The following is a 17,340-nucleotide window of genomic DNA, read 5'->3' on the forward strand; positions in this document are numbered from 1 at the left end:
TGATGTAGTGGGTAGCAACATGATTCCATAAATATTTTGTCAAGATTTTGATCACAAGTAGTTACAAAATGATTTGATTAAATAACTATCCATTTCATCAACATATAATTATATTTATATATCTAGAGGACAACATCCTAACCTTAATCATGTATTGAATCCATAACTCAAAAAATTATTAAACTATCATGGTTATTGACCCCCATTTAATTACTAACTAATTAACTCTATACTTTTGCATTGTATTCAACTCTAACAATTTATAATAACCTACTATCTACTTACTACTAGTTTGTATTATTGGACACTAACTAATTTTATTACCTTAACTACTATCTAGATTCTTATATTCTCTACTAACCTGTTTCATGTATTCAATTTTAATTACTTGATCTATAAGTAGTCTTAACTTAGTACATTATCTTCATATCCAATACTACAACCATGACCAATTGAGATGATACAATATTCTTGTCATTTGAATTCTATGATCTACTTGCCTATGTCAATAGTCCATATCAAACCACTACATTTACTGGGTCCTTTATTTATTACAAACTAATAACTATAAATATAAATATTTATATATATTCTCTTACACATTGTGACTATATGTAATCATCCAATATATATATATATATATATATATATATATATATATATATATATATATATATATATATATATATATATATATATATATATATATATATATATATATATATATATATATATATATATATATATATATATATATATATATATATATATATATATACATATACCTTAACTCATATACAATTTTAGACTAAATTAAAATTATGCTAACTAATCTACTCACTTAAAATCTACCAACCACTATCTCCTAACCATGCTAATACAATTTCTAATTAAATTATTGCCATTGTCTTCAAATTTTAATACTGACTCAATTATTAACTAGCTATAACCATTAATTAAAGTCTAATACCAATCCCACCCATGACAATCCCCTTAACAAATATTACTAGCACTAACCACTTAATAATATACCTACTATTTAATATGGACACTAAGAAATTTTAATATACCCTAACCAACCTATATTGTATGTCTTTTTTAAGAACTACCTAAAAAAACAAGCTTTATATCTCTCTTTTCTTTTGTTTATTTAATTTATTCCTAATTCTAAACTACCATGCTCACACATATCACTTTATTATTTACCTAACACTAACTTAGAAAGTTTTATGTTCAACTCAAAACAACCACCCACTTCCCTTAAACCTATCTAAGTAATCTCTTCCCCTACCCTCCATGTGCCCCTAAGTTCTTCCTAATTCTAATGTGGGGGTGGGTGACATGTAGACTGTACATCCTTTGGACAGGAACTTGAGTGTGAAATGACACTTGGTTTGAACTATGCTTGGTTTGGGTATGGTGGGGTCCACTCCCCTCTTTCCAAGCACTTTTTCTAACAAGGCACCCATTTTTATTTGTCAAGTCAGAGTATAATATACTGGTTTCCCCTTTTTTTAAAAATGTACCATGCTTGGGCTGGTTGAATACCTCATGGGGTTATGGGAAAAACCATATGCTAGTTTATTTAATTAATTTTTTTTGACCTTTTTCTTATTGAAAGCAACCTCCTAAGCCCTAGTCATCGGATTTATTTTAAAATTTAGTCTTATCCCTCGACATTTAAGTATGGTAATGTTAGAGTTTATCTTCATGGCTTTATATATTTACTATTTGGAAGAATCTTAAGAATATTTAGTTTATTATTTTAATGGTCTGTATTGGATAGTGGGGTATTTTCCCACTCCCCATACAAATTCCAGAGAGTAGAATAGGCATGCACATGCTTATAATCCAATGCTAGTTTATGCTAAGTGATTTATTTGTTTTCTCTTCTCTACTTAGCTATGGTGATATGCATATTGGTTTGGTAATGATTTGATGCTACTTCCATAATGTAATTATCCAGTCTAATGGATCTATTTAGTAAACACTTTAAGCAATTTCCAAACACATTAAATGAATTGAAAACATGATCAAACATAAAACTAACAGGTGACTCTTTTCAAAACTAAAAAATTACTCTTTTCATCAATAATGGACATTTCTTATTGGACTAATACAACAAGGAAAATGATATTTATTTTTATGACCAAACTCCTTGAAATGTATTAATTAATGTTTCAATTAAGCATGATATGATAGTGCATATCATTACATGAGTATCAAAACAATGAGATATCTTTTGAAATGAGTTTCTTTTACATTCCATCTAAAACTATTACGATACATCATTCCTTCCATTGCAATACATTTAAATGAAAGTTAATGAAACTACAATACAAATATATAGGAGCATCTCCCAAGTTCTTCATCTATTTCATAAAATCACACTTCACAATAATGCACATAAGGATTAGATTTCATCTTTATAAAGGTAATACACAACAAAATAGATGGAGATTTCAAATCTACAATGCAATACATAATGTATTCTTTCCTTACTACTAAGCAATCATTCATTGCAATAACATAAGTATGATAGAGAGAGATTCTCCAATACAAGTACAATGCACAATGATGAGTTTTCTCCTTCAAATAACATCTACAAGATGATCTTTCCACTCTTTTTCCATTGCTCCATTGGGTAAAAAATCTGCAAATACATCACAAAAAAGCAAAAAAGAACATGGATACTCTCCTCCCAACCATTGGACTCCAAAGAGACCACCCCCAAGCTTGGGGAACAAGGCTCAAACTAGGTTTAATTCCAATGTCACAATGCATATATACATCACATTACAACACTTGAACAATTCCATCCCAAGGATATTTCACAAGGGTTCACCAATGGAACCATGAACATAGGGTGAAGGTGTGCTTTTCAAATGGAGACTTGCCATATTAAACAATACCTGTGATAGAAAAATTGTATGCCCTTTTAGGCTTTCACCAAACAACAATTTCATTCCCTTTCAGGGCTTTCACAATCATCCTCCAAACACACTACCATCAACTGTAGCTCTCTTGGAGCCCATACTCCATAAACTTCCTTTATACATCATACTTCCCTTGTCACCCCTAGCAAGATATGAATGATTATGGCATACAATGGAGCCCATAATCCAAGGTTCTCAATACATTTTCAAGCCCAACTAACCCCTTCACCCTGGACTTCTCTTCCCTTCCCAAAGGGTGAGCGAAGCCCTCACACCCATAAAGACACTCATGCACAAAATCATGGAAAATAAAAAGTAGAAAATAATGAGAATCCAAACTTCATGCTCATCACAACACAACACAACATGCTACAAGATAATACCACACATTTTTCTTAAAATAGCATTCTCACTACCTATATTCCCATGAGTGCAATACCAAGATTCAACTTCAAAATGGAAGGAATTAACTACATGGCAAGAAATACCAACCTTGAATTCCTTTGCAAAATGGAAATGATAGGTTGTAGAAGAGCTCCCTCCAAGCTTCCAAACCCTAAGAGTCTATAAAGTTAGAGAGTGGGTAGACACCCCCTAAATTGATCCCAAGTCCTCTAAAAAGGATCTCGAAAACCCTTGCTATCTAAAAAAAATTTACTTACACCGTTTTCTCTTTCTAAAAATGTAGCCTTGAACAACTAAAAAGGTTGTGGAAGAAGTCATGTGACACTCCTAATTTCGAATTTATTTGAAAGTGACTTGTTTGGAGGGTTCCCAAAGTCATCAAGGCCTACTAAACGTTAAATTTAGACCCCCAACCCATACTACTATCATGTGGGCACTTATTTTTCACCATGGTGATCCCCTAGGACCACTTTTTGATCCCTAAAAGTTAATGGAAAGTTGGAATTCGAACTTCAAATCGATAGGGACTTATCCTAACATCTCCCAATGTGAGATCATCTTGGGTACTATGTTGGGGTTAGGTTTAGGTTAGGTTACTCCACCCAAAACTCTAAATGCCAAGTCATCTCCATGTGGACAACACAAGTGTCAAGTGGCACAAAAATAACACATTACATTTAAAGTGACTTTATCCAATAATGCATGAATTCAACTATTCCACACATGCCATTCACATTACAAAATAAAACACATTACAATGAGGTTTGAATCCTTTCCACTGATTCAATCTTGGCTATGTCATGTTCATATGGGCTTGAGCCTTAGTTCCTTGTTAAACCCCATGGTTAAAATCTTGCACACTACACTCGAGCATCAGTAGTCCAAGAAAATCATATAAGTAATATATAAATAAGTGCAATAAATCACTTTCAAATTCAACATTAGTCTTGCATATTTCATCATTTCCAATTAAATTTCCCTTTTCTAATCATTTTCATATAAAATAAATCTACATATCCACTTTCATCAACACACTTAAATCCAAATTCCTAAACATAATACACCATGATCACTCTTATCTACTCCAAATGTAAAATAAACTTACATACACCAACATAGCATTCAAATTGAAAAATAGATAATTAAATTACTTCACATTAACAATAATGATATATGAATTATAGCCCCAAATACACAAGTATGCTAAAACATATGAATTAACATCACTTGGAAACCATGTCTAATAACCAAAGTATCACAATTAATGTATCAAATTAGTATCATCATGGCCTATAGAACCTAAGGTAGTTGGATAAGCATGCCTTAAATAACATCACATGGAATCATCACATAGTCTAGAGGGTCCAAAATATCAATGTCTATAAAATTTCCTAAACAAACACATGAGATCATTACATCATCCAAATGAGAAAAATATCACTACCCTCTAATAAAAAAACACAACATTAATAATTTACACTAGAATCTCACATAATGTTAAATTCCTTGCCATTTTAGAATCCTTTCATCTAGTGCACATTCTTCTTGTCATACTCCCTTTTCAAATTAATTATTTATAATAATATTACTAAATCATCTCATTATTATCCTAAGATGGGGCATAACCCTAAATTTACTTAAGTCAACTAATCATAATTTATAATAGTCATGTCATCATTGATTCGATAATTGTTCATAGCATCTGGGGTAGATGAGAACAACTTCAACCAACATATCTAGCTCACCTATTTATTTTAGTTAAATTCTAGTTCAATTTCTATCACAATTAAATCATCTACTCTCTCAAGCATCGATGAAAGTAACCCAAACTTACATTTTATTTTAGTTATCATTTCCATATAGATAATTCATACTCACCATAGTATATCACTACAATATTTTACCGCATGTAGGCTAACAAATTTTATGTACATTAATTTATCTTAAAATCTAACATTATGTTATTGCATTATGGTGTTCTAATTCCTCAATGAAAATTCTCATGAAGGTATATGTAAGATCATTGTTACCAAAATTTTCCTTTGGATTTGAATAGCTATGGTTTTGTTTAATGCATAAGAGGAGGGGTCTTATAGAATGCTATTAAGCAAGCACGAGTGACCTATCTTGAATGGTTAAGGGTGGCACAATATTGATCTTAGAACATATTCATACATAAATATTTCACAAGAAGGAAAAAATTTCGACAAGATGCTAAAGGGAATGATAACATTAACAGTTTAACTAAACTTGAAAGAATGTAAAAATGTCATGACTTGCAACCTATATGAAGATTCCAAACCTCACTTGCAGATAAAGATTGAGACACAAACTTAGGGATTCAAAAATAAATCACAAGAGTATATCAAATTAGTAGGTTACATTGCAAAAATGAACATAATAAGGGTCTTAAACTATTCCTTTATTCAAGCCTCCAAGGTAGTTCAACAAAATTTCATCTAGTGGTTACAAGTAGTATGCAGAAAAGTGTGAAGGACTCCTAAGAGATCATGACATGATTACTTTTTGTTAGAAATGGAAAAAGAAATCTATAAATAAGCAATACTAGGAAATAATCTAAGTGAGTAAATGCATGAAAAGATATTACCATAAAATAGGAGAGAGAAAGCTTCAAGCTCCAACACCATGAGACAAGATATTTGGAAAGGGGAAAGCAAAGAAAACCCCTTGTGACATTATGAATGAGGCATGAAAAGCCTAAGAAGGAAGAGAGAGAGAGAGATAGAGAGCAATGCTCATACAATATTTGAGAAGAGGAAGAAACCTCATTGTTGTTGAATGAGAGAGGAGGGTCATCTCTTAAATAGAGATGAGAGAGAGTAGTTAGAATGTAACTCCCATGTCTATGAATGCCACCATTCATAAGTGTGTGAGGCCACGTGTGAGATTCCTCTTAAGGAGGAATAATCTAAAATTAGAAATATATATTTGTCCTCACATATTCCACTAGATGACAAAATAAGATGTAGTGGAAAAAGGACAAAAAAGAAATATATTAGGATACCTTGGCTTATATCCTAATATATTACAACAATAAAGAAAGGAGATCTAACCTTGTTTTATAAACACACCAAAGAAAGATTACAACTTCTAACACCCCCCTTTAATCTTTACTTGGGGTAATTACATCAAAGGGTATTAAACCCATAATTTACAAAAATATGCAACTTAATCTTCAATATGAAGTAATTTGATTGTCTTCAAGCCATATGGTACATTTGTAGATCCAAGAGAAGTACATGAGTCCTTTGAATGTGATCAAGTGGAAGTATAGACACGTCTTCATATGTGGAACACCAAGAAGGTTCCTTGATGGATGACCTGAGAAAAAAACAAGACAAATATCCACAAGTAGGATGCCATCATATATGAAAATTTGAAATCTTTTTGAATAAGGATAATAAAATTCTCATAGAGAAATAATGAGTAAAACATGTTACCACAAAACAATGGAGATGACCTGATATCAAGATAAAGTATATGCTCAAAAAATTGTCAACAAGGACAATTTGAGTAAAAAGCTTGATCAATGCTCTCATGAAAAGTATATTATACTAATGCACAAATGACCACAGACAAGGCCAACTAATGATACTTGCATCAATCACGTGGATATAGACAGTCCACTTAATGAATCATCCCACTACAAGCTAATGGGGGCGTCCCTCCGTAACATGCATGACTCATGATCTAAGCAATAATGTATGCAGATCATTATCACATTAATATATTAAAATATGCTGATCAAAGTAGAATTATCATGATTTGTTAAGATAATCAAAAGAATGGAGTATGAGGATATAACAACATATTGCCTTCAAATTGGTTCAAATCATCTGAATTTGGAGAGAAAACTCCAATAATAATATCCTCTTCATTGAGGAACAACATGGAGGGAAACTCCATAAAAATATTATCAAAATGGAACAGATAGGATCAAATAGAGGGAAACTCCATATAAAATGAGTGCATACCAATATAGGATGGAGGAATACTCCATGGGCCAGATAAGGAAACTATGTATCAGTTATACTGAGGGGACCTACATAGTTAACCTTGAAAAAATATTAAGCTCCCTATGCAACTCAAAACAAAATATCATATAAATCATGTATATCAATGGTATAAAACCATAAAGTGCCAACATGGGCATAGAATGATGCTATAAACGCATAATAGTGCAACTATGTGCACATCAAAATATCACAATAAGGTTGAAGGCAAATGTGTAAGATAATTCATAATCCAATCAAAATGAATTAAACTTTATTTTCAAAATGCAGAGATCCAAAGATGATCAAAATTAAGAAAATATGTATATCAGGTATAAAACTCCATTGAAGGTAAACATGAGTACTTAATTCATTTTGTAAAGGTATATATTAATTTCTGAATCATTATAGTCATAAATTATATATTTATCTGGGCATATATGTGGGCCCCCATATATACTCAAATAAATATACGAAAATAGATTGGTTAAAAAAAAAAAATCACCTTTCCATACTTAATATTTTGGAAAGTCACAATTTAAAAAAAAGTCACAATATTTACCTTGGTTCAAAAATATAACCTCAAGGTAATAAGAACATAAAGTCATGGGGCAAGAAAAGATCTCCCCATTTTTCTCATACTATGCCTTCAAGATTGGAAGTGATTCAAAAAGAATTTTTTGAAATAAAACATTAAGAAAGATATAACTAAAAAAGCTTAGTAATTAATGATAGAGGTCAGATCTGGCATATAAGAATATACTAAAAAGAGTTAAAAAACTTTTCTAAAAAAAATTTGAATAAAAGCTTGACAATGAATGATTACCTGCCAAAAATAGGTTGACAAAAGGCAATAATAAAAGTAAATGATACCTCTGTCAAGAGCTAAAAAAAGAAAAGGAATCTTGCATGAAAAGACAAGAAATCATTACCTCCAGCTGTGGGACAATAGACGACAGATTTTCCAACTGAGTGATTCCTGGAATCATAGAAAGCTTGAAAAAAATATGTTAATAATTTTAACTATGAATGACATGTGTGCCTTCACATATTTGAAACATCCATCATATATGTCGGTGAAGGATTCAATTGATCTCTCACAGCCAGTGAATGGGCTCTCGTGGACGTTCTAAGCCAGAACCTACCCCAGCTTGGAGTTCATTGTCAGGGAGCACATTGATTTTTATCTAAAGAAAGACATCACCCAAGCTGCCGGACTGCTTAGACTTCACTTCCATGACTGTTTTGTGCAGGGTTGAGATGCATTGATGATATTAGACGGATCAGCCAACAGACCAAGCGAGAAGGATGCTCCGCCAAACTTGACACTGAGGGCCCAGGCATTCACAATCATCAATGACATTAAAAAGAGGGCGGAATCTACCTACAAGGGGACCGGGCTCAAGTGCCTTAACTGAGTGCATTTACGAAATGGAGAGAGGACCATATATTTTACTTCATCCATTCATAGTCTCCCCTGTCCACATCATTTCGGACCTCACATTATATTGATAAGAAAGGGAATCACAACGTATGAATATGTTGTGGCAATGAGGTCACAAAATGAGCCAACAATAATTTCGGCAGAAGGAGAACCACAGAGTATGCCTTCATCTCCAACTAGCTCAACTGCAATTGGCTTAAGTGGGGCTAGTTCTCATGGTCTACATTATAAAAATGGTTGGGCACTTGTGGCTTATGGTAGAAATGGTTGGGGAACATGGAAATCTAAGAAGCCATGAGAATTTTAAAAAAATTTGCAACGACAAATGCCATCCTCATACAAAAAAAAAGGAGGATAGGCAAGACAGATATCAAGAGAGCATAGAGTGGCTTAAAAGGAAAACCCTTTTGCGGCAAGCCTTCCAAAGGGGGTTAGATGAAAACTAATATAAAATAAGAAGTAACCTGCACAAATTAGAGCACACAAAAGTTAATCGGGTTTGGCGGTAAACCAGCCAAATCCAAAAAAAATTCAATTTCTTCCATCTTAAGAAGATTAAAGAAGAAATTAGTGAAATCTTCAAGAGTCTCCTTCGAATCATACCTTCATGCAAACACTCAAAACAAAGATTAAAATACTCTGATACCATGTTAGAAATGGAAAAAGAAATCTATAAATAAGCAATACCAGGAAAGAATCTAAGTGAGTAAATGCATGAAAAGATATTACCATAAAATAGGAGAGAGAAAGCTTCAAGCTCCAACACCATGAGACAAGATATTTGGAAAGGGGAAAGCAAAGAAAACCCCTTGTGACATTATGAATGAGGCATGAAAAGCCTAAGAAGGAAGAGAGAGAGAGATAGAGAGCAATGCTCATACAATATTTGAGAAGAGGAAGAAACCTCATTGTTGTTGAATGAGAGAGGAGGGTCATCTCTTAAATAGAGATGAGAGAGAGGAGTTAGAATGTAACTCCCATGTCTATGAATGCCACCATTCATAAGTGTGTGAGGCAAAGTGTGAGATTCCTCTTAAGGAGGAATAATCTAAAATTAGAAATATATATTTGTCCTCACATATTCCACTAGATGACAAAATAAGATGTAGTGGAAAAAGGAAAAAAAAGAAATATATTAGGATACCTTGGCTTATATCCTAATATATTACAACAATAAAGAAAGGAGATCTAACCTTGGTTTATAAACACACCAAGGAAAGATTACAACTTCTAACACTTTTTGCAAAAAAACTCCAACCCCTACTACAAATTTACAACTGCCTTTTATTGAGTTTAGGAAAACTCTAATATTACATTGAGTTTGAACTCACCCCAAGAGGAGTTAAGGTTGCAGAGGAGAGCAATAACTACTAAGTAGAGAAAATCATGACCAAATGCACATCCCCATACCAAAAATATAACCTTTACATGCAAATCTAACTTTGAATGGATAGAAATGATGACCATTACCACCTTGATTGGGTAGATGGATGAACTAGGCAAGGGAGGGAAGAAACTGCATTGAATAAGCATAGAGATCACTCAAGAAAGCAATAATAAGCAATCAAGAACTTGTTTTCCATTAAAGAGTTGCTTCTCTTTGTTCTCAACATGCCAAGTCAACCATGTCATCAAGTCAAATGGAGTCAACCATTTAACTTGACACGTGGACCAATCTTCTTTTGGAATTCTACCACCAAAACTAGTCTCTATTTTCTTATTGACCTATGGACTTCCCAGTGTTCACGGCTTCACAACTAATATTTATTTTTAACTGTTTGACCTTGTGAGACCACATCTTCTATTTCATGCCTATCATCATGTTGTAGCCCAAAATTATGTTGTCTCCTTAACTTGTGACCCTGTGACTACATGAAAATGACCTTTTGCACCATCACTGTGGTTTAGAATTAACAACCTTCTAACCGCGCGATGATGTGAAATCAGGTAACTTTCCTTGGTCACACCTTCACAACTGAAGATCCTCATTAATTATTTGAACTTGTGAAACTATGATCACCTCAATTCTTAGCCTTATTGTTGCTTCATAACTTGTTTATCCATTATCCACTTAACTATTGTGACCCTGTGAATAATAGTGCTTTTCCATAGTCACCCTATCATAGCTAGGAACTAAGGCTAACATCAAATTCCTATGACACTGCAACTACTAAGAACTTAATTTCTAGCATCACCATTCACATAGGCATGAACCAAATCCTAGCTATAGCTTAAATACCTATGATCATGCAAAGACAATCCTTTAATTGTGATGGCCTAGTCGCAACTTCAAGACTTAACTTTGATGCTAACCTCGTGAATGAGAGAAATTTTTTTTCACACCATCATCACCCTAACCATGGTTTTCTTTTGACCACCTACGATGATTTGATGAAGGAATTTTGACTATTGCCTATTGATTTTTGCATGGTCGTGACTTATCTATGAAACTCATTTCAAAGGAATCACATTGATTCAACTGATCATCCTTCATTTTTTGAGCCATTCCTTTGAAACAGACCCCTATGATGATGTGAAGAAGAGGAATGGAAATGGTTTGGCCCACCATGAAACATGTCCACTTGTCACCTATTTTCTACCTACAACTATGGTTTGGCCTTTAACTTCGTGAACATGCACACAAGAGACTTTTTCCACTTTGTAGCCCTAACCCAAGGTTAAAGTTAACTACCTACGATGAAGTGACCAAAGAAATTTTGCAACTTCGCAACCTACAACTTAAGGTTAGCACTTTGTCTTGCGAAGTTTCACTAACTAGCTAAGAAGACCACATCACACCATCACAACCCAACTCCCGATTAAGTGGCAAACTAGGGAAATGGAGTGAAAGAGGATAGTCACATAGTGATAACTTGATTTTTTTTAAAGCATATAACATGCAATCTAGGAAAATTAAAGACTTAGGGATATAAATGCATGAACAAGATTTTAATATGTCCCTATTAAGTTTTTATGGCAACAAATGGATAGTTAAATAAATGTGGACATGGTTTCCACCTTGGTTTTCAAATGATTGGTCAACATTCATATTTTAGAAGGGGGACTAAAATAGTTAACATTTCTAGTGACTCAGAGGGGATTCTTGCCTGCTAAGCATGAGATTAGTGGCCTTAACAATCCAATGGGCTATAGAGTCAAAATGAAACCCACACTACAAACAACCAGAAACTACAACCTCTGCAACTACATAATTTCAAAACTTTTCTATCTCACAGAGAAATAGCCTATGCTTGTGCACCTCTAAGAAAACAAGTAAAAAATGAAAAAAACACCTACTCTAATATATACATAAATTTACAGAGAAAATATCAAGCAAACCTCTTGACTAGCTTGTTGAAATAGCCACCTTTCCTCACTAGCTAATTTCTTGTTCCATGCATGAGGACAAATAAAAATAACAGCAAGTATGACAAGCATACTACAGTGTGGAATGCCTCCCTCTCGATGCTAAAGACAATGAAGTTTTCCAACACTAGCACATGGTCAAATTGAGAAAAAAAATTCTTACTCTTCCTTGTGGAACTCTCCCTCATGCTCTAGAATGAGCATAACTAGGGGAAACTCACATTGCTATAGAGCTAGATGCTTGATGGGGCATCCTCTTGATGGCATTGGGTCTAGGCAATCAACCTTGGCCATATTGTTGTACTCTGCAACCTCTAAATCCTCTTGACTAGCAGGGGCTAGTTCTAATAATAGGGTTGTGTGAGGCCTCACCCCGACCCATCATAGCATAGTGATACATTATTATTTTGATACTCATGACTCGATATGTTGAGACACTACCAGATACACTGAACATATTATATTATTTCATGTTGTGAGAAGTTTTACTTTCAGATATTTGGTTTTGTCATTTAACATTTTATGAACATGTGTACTGAAGTAAGTGAATGCAAAATTAACACTTTGATTATGTAATTTTAATAAATGAGAATATGAGTAGAATGAGATAAAAAATTGAATTATTTGAAAGATGAATGTTTTAATTTATGAGATTTCCTTGATTCATATATGCATATGTGCATGTGATTTTATCAAGCTACTCATGTGTGCAATGAGTGTGCAGGATATTTTAGTCGAGAAGCCTAAAAAAGAAATGAAATTGAACACTATGTGCCATTTGTGGAAACCCTGTTGTTCTTATTTTAATTGTATCGTGAGATGTATGAATGTATCATTCTGTAATTAGTAAATGTTAATGTTTCGTAACAGTTTTTTTATAGTGTTGCTTGACACTCGTGAATTGTTTATGCATTCTAGTATGTTATTCAGGGTTAACTGAGTAACCTTAAAATCTAAGTCAGGCTAAGTTAATAACCTTATTGCTAATCATCTTAATTGAGATTAATTACCCTGAATTTAGATTAGTATTTAATCTACTTTTTGAAAGTTGTTAGATTGTCCTAAAATTCCTAGCATTTGTTAGGTCCCAAATTAATCCCTAAGGTCTAAAATCATGAAATCCTAATACCCAAGGGGTATGGGTATGGGTTGGGGGTATTTTCCACCCCCTAGCCCATTTTGTTGACTTTTATGGTCACTCAAAAAGTCCATTTTTTCTTTAGTGCGAAAATTTAATGATTTCACCATGGGTTGAATGACCTTAACTCCACCTTGAGCTTAGCCTTAGGTTTAGTTGAGTTAGAAACCTCTAAAAATTTAGGCAAGTGGAGGGGGGGGAAGGGGAGAGTTATTGCATTTTTAGAGGTAGTTGAGTTTTGATCTTATTTAGAGGCATTTTTGAGAAGGTTTGGGTTGTTCACCCAACCTCTAGTTTTAGAGGGATTTTTAGAATTGAAGGAGAATGAGATGAAAGCTAGCTCTTCTCAAACTTGTTCATTTCCATAATCTATTTTCTTGAAGGCAGGAATACTTTACCCCATTTTGGTTTCATGTAGTGCTTCATGTTTTGGTTTTATTACTTATGTATGTTTGTATGTGTGTTGAGTATGTTGGGAGGGATTGGAAACATGTTTTATTCAATTTCTTTCTTTTGTGTTTATTATTGAATTTTGAAGTTTTCTTTTATGGGTGTTTTGGCATTACTCACCCTCGAATAGGGCAGAAGTGGCCATTTTCAAGGAAATGTCTTCAATTGGACTCCAACAATGTAACGTATCTTCTCAAGACGGGAATAGGGAGAGAGGGTAGGATGCTATGGCCCCCTACCTATCAACACAAACCATTTATGAGTTTTGGCATGTAAGAATGGAAGAACAAAAGTTCTTGAGTTATAGCCCCAATCGGGCACTTGTTTTGGTGTTGTGTCTGACATCTCCTGTTGGAAAAATCCACCTTCTCCCTAGTTTTGGTTCAATGTCAAACCTGTCGTGAAACTCGGTATGGGAATGAATGTCTAATTTTGTCTTCTTGTTATGTTTGTTTGTCACCTAGTCAGTTTTCATTTTCTCCATGATCTCAGTGATGTATTCTAGAAAATGAAATGGGTCCCTTGTTGAGGGCCATGAAGGAAGGTTAATTTGATTGTTGAAATTTAGTTATGTTCGAGATTGAATTCTTACGTAAAATGTATTTAAACTTTTTGTTGTAGTGGCAACGATGTCGGGTTTTCTTCCTGGTTCTTTCCCAGTGGAGCCTTTGAATCAGGTGGTCAATAAAATAATGATTGAGAAATTTTGTTTCTTATGAGGTTTTCATATATTTTTTTATAAGTATGTGTATAAAAAATGAGATGAAATGATGATGTTCAATTATGCAAATTTCAAGTTCAAATATGTTAAGACAAAAAAAAAATTATGTTATGTTGGGAACTTGATTCATTTTCATGCTTAATAGGAGATAAAATGACTCTTACATTATTTTGATAGCAAACTATTGAATTCTATGTTTTAAACCCATTCAAAAAAAATACCCTCCCCACCCATTGTTATAAAAAAAACACGTTGCTTAAAAAAAAAAATCTGTACTTAGCATAAAAAAAAAGACTTGAATTTTTTTTTACCCCAGGAGCAAAATACTCTCTGGATTTTACATGAGGAAAGATTTAAATCCCTTGGTGCAATAGGGAATATTCCTCAATGATGCCTTTTAACAAATCATTTGTTTTAAAATAAAACATAATAACTAAATAAAAAAAAATTAAAAAAATTATATTTATATAATTTCAAAATATCCTAAAATCCCCACCTAACTAACTTTTTCATTTAACCCCCTTGCCAAAGATGGGCGCAGACCTTGTGACTCTTTTGGAACTTAATGTTTTATTGTGATTTGCAATATAAGGTGGGAAGCAAGTCATTGTTTTTGCTTTAAGTCTGACAAAAAGCTTACATTACCCTTTTGACCTACGAATTTTGTCCTTATACCAAGTCAAATGCATTTATGGTGGCACTATCAGATATACTTCCACCCATTTTTGCAGCCCAAGGTTTATCATGTGAGTAGAGAGGAAGGTGAAAGTATTGTTGTGGGCATTTAAGCCAAGACCAAGTTGATGTTTAAAAAAAATCTTACCTCCACCTTGTCTAGCGCCTAGTTGAGCATTAATGCTAAGTCTGCAACAAAGTTTGTCGGTGAAAACTACTTCCACCATGCCTCCTTGGATTGCCCACCCAAGAGGGCCTATCACGTGCAAGAGGTGGAAGCTCTTCTGGTAAGGGGTACGCCTGTCAGTGCTTGAGCAACGTGTATGGCCCTTGGGAAGTGCATGGCCATGTGGGGAGTAGATAGGTTAGGAGGCTAGTTTAGCTAGTTTTTAAGTGTTAGTTAAATTTAGTTTTAGTTCTCTTTCATTATATTAATAATGTTACTTAGTTTTTGTTTAATTAAGTAGCTTGTATAATCAATTTAATTTATGTGTTATTTTTTCTTTATTATTATTTTGTAATTTAGTTTTGTTATAATGTTATTAATAGTTAGTTTAAGTGTATATAAGTTAGTAAAGTTTAGCCTTAGTTTTAATTATGTTTCAGTTAGTTCATTATTGTAAGTAATTATTATATTATGTTGTTTAGTTAGTTGATTTTTAAAAAAATATTTTTAATTTAGTATAGTAAGTATTTAGATTTTGTTTAATGTTAATTCACTTAGAGAGTTCTTTTTATTTTAAAATATCTTGAAGGATTAGAGACATAATGATTTATATTATTATTAGAATAAATTTTAAGTAAAATTTAATTATGGATGTAATGTATAGTAATTTGTAAGTTTCTTTCTACTTCAAACGTTTTTTGAAATATTCAAATCAATATTTATTTAAATGGTTATCTACATGGTTTTAAATATTTTAAGAGTAGGAAAAAGTGATAACATGTCATATCCTTTAATTAATTGAATTCAAATTGTTTAAATGAATTAGTCTTTTTAGTAACAAATGTTCAGATTTAACGATCTAGTCTTAAACTTTGATTTTAAACTTAAATGGAAATGTTAGGACATTGATAGGAGAACTTGTTTTGTCTTACATTATACATGTACCCTAACTTGTGATAATGAACATATCGAACTTAGTGAATTTAATTTCAATTTTTGAACTAAAAAATAAAAATAATTTTTTTTGGTGTGTTTTTGCCTCATGTATTTTGGGCATGATAGGTTGTTAGTATCTTCTCCACTAGCTGCTAATGAAGAACATGCTCTTCATGTGTAGGAGATGATGATTCAATGTCTATGGAAGAGAAAATAGCATCAAAATCCTCCAAAAGCTCATCCTCATCATCTATCTTCTCCATTGTAGTTATAATAACATACATAGGTTGAAGGGAAACCTCATATATGTTAGCATGCTCCTCCTCAAGGATGAAGCTATCCTCAAAATGCTCTTTTTCATCCTCCATATTATGAAGGACTAATTGTTGCAACAAAATGTATTATTTCTTAGCTTGTAGTAGATCCTCATCCTTTGGTAAAGGCTCAACATCTTGCTCAAAAAGCATAAGTAGCACAACCAACAAACCAAAATCAGCTATCCCAACATTATCGTGCCTTTTCCCTTGAGCCTCTTGAATTGGTTCTACCAATGTAAAATTGACAAGAATATGTCTTCCTTCATCTCCTTGATCTTGAACCAGATCATATGGGACATCCTTAAATAGGATTGGAATTTGAAAATTAGGATACTTAGTCCAAGAAGGCTACCATGGTTTCTTGATACCTTGATTATTAGGTTTAGGTTCAACTTGAGGATTAAGGGAGTGACTTGGCTGACTTTTCTCATTAAAAGGCTCATGCAGGGGATGCCCTAACTCTTTTGTAACCTTGTGACCCCTAAAGCTTGGAATCTTGGGAATAGGAGGCCTACTTGGAAGCTATGGAGGCTCAACATGCTTGAAGATTAAAATGGGATTTTGGGGAAAGTTAGTTTTCTTGAAGCTAGGAAACTTTCTCCTTGAATGCTCTATCATTACAACTACTTGCAAGGATTTCTCTACCTCTTTACAAGCCTCCACCTTCATGGGCTAGTTAATAGACTCATGAGATTCAAGTTTGAAACTAGGGACACAAGGTGATTGGGACTTTATCTTTTGAAGTTGAGTAGATAACTATCTCATTTGCTCCT

This window comes from Cupressus sempervirens, chromosome 9 (genome assembly GCF_028749045.1).
Source record: "Cupressus sempervirens isolate cs-2001-9-10 chromosome 9, ASM2874904v1, whole genome shotgun sequence".
Taxonomy (NCBI): Eukaryota; Viridiplantae; Streptophyta; class Pinopsida; order Cupressales; family Cupressaceae; genus Cupressus; species Cupressus sempervirens.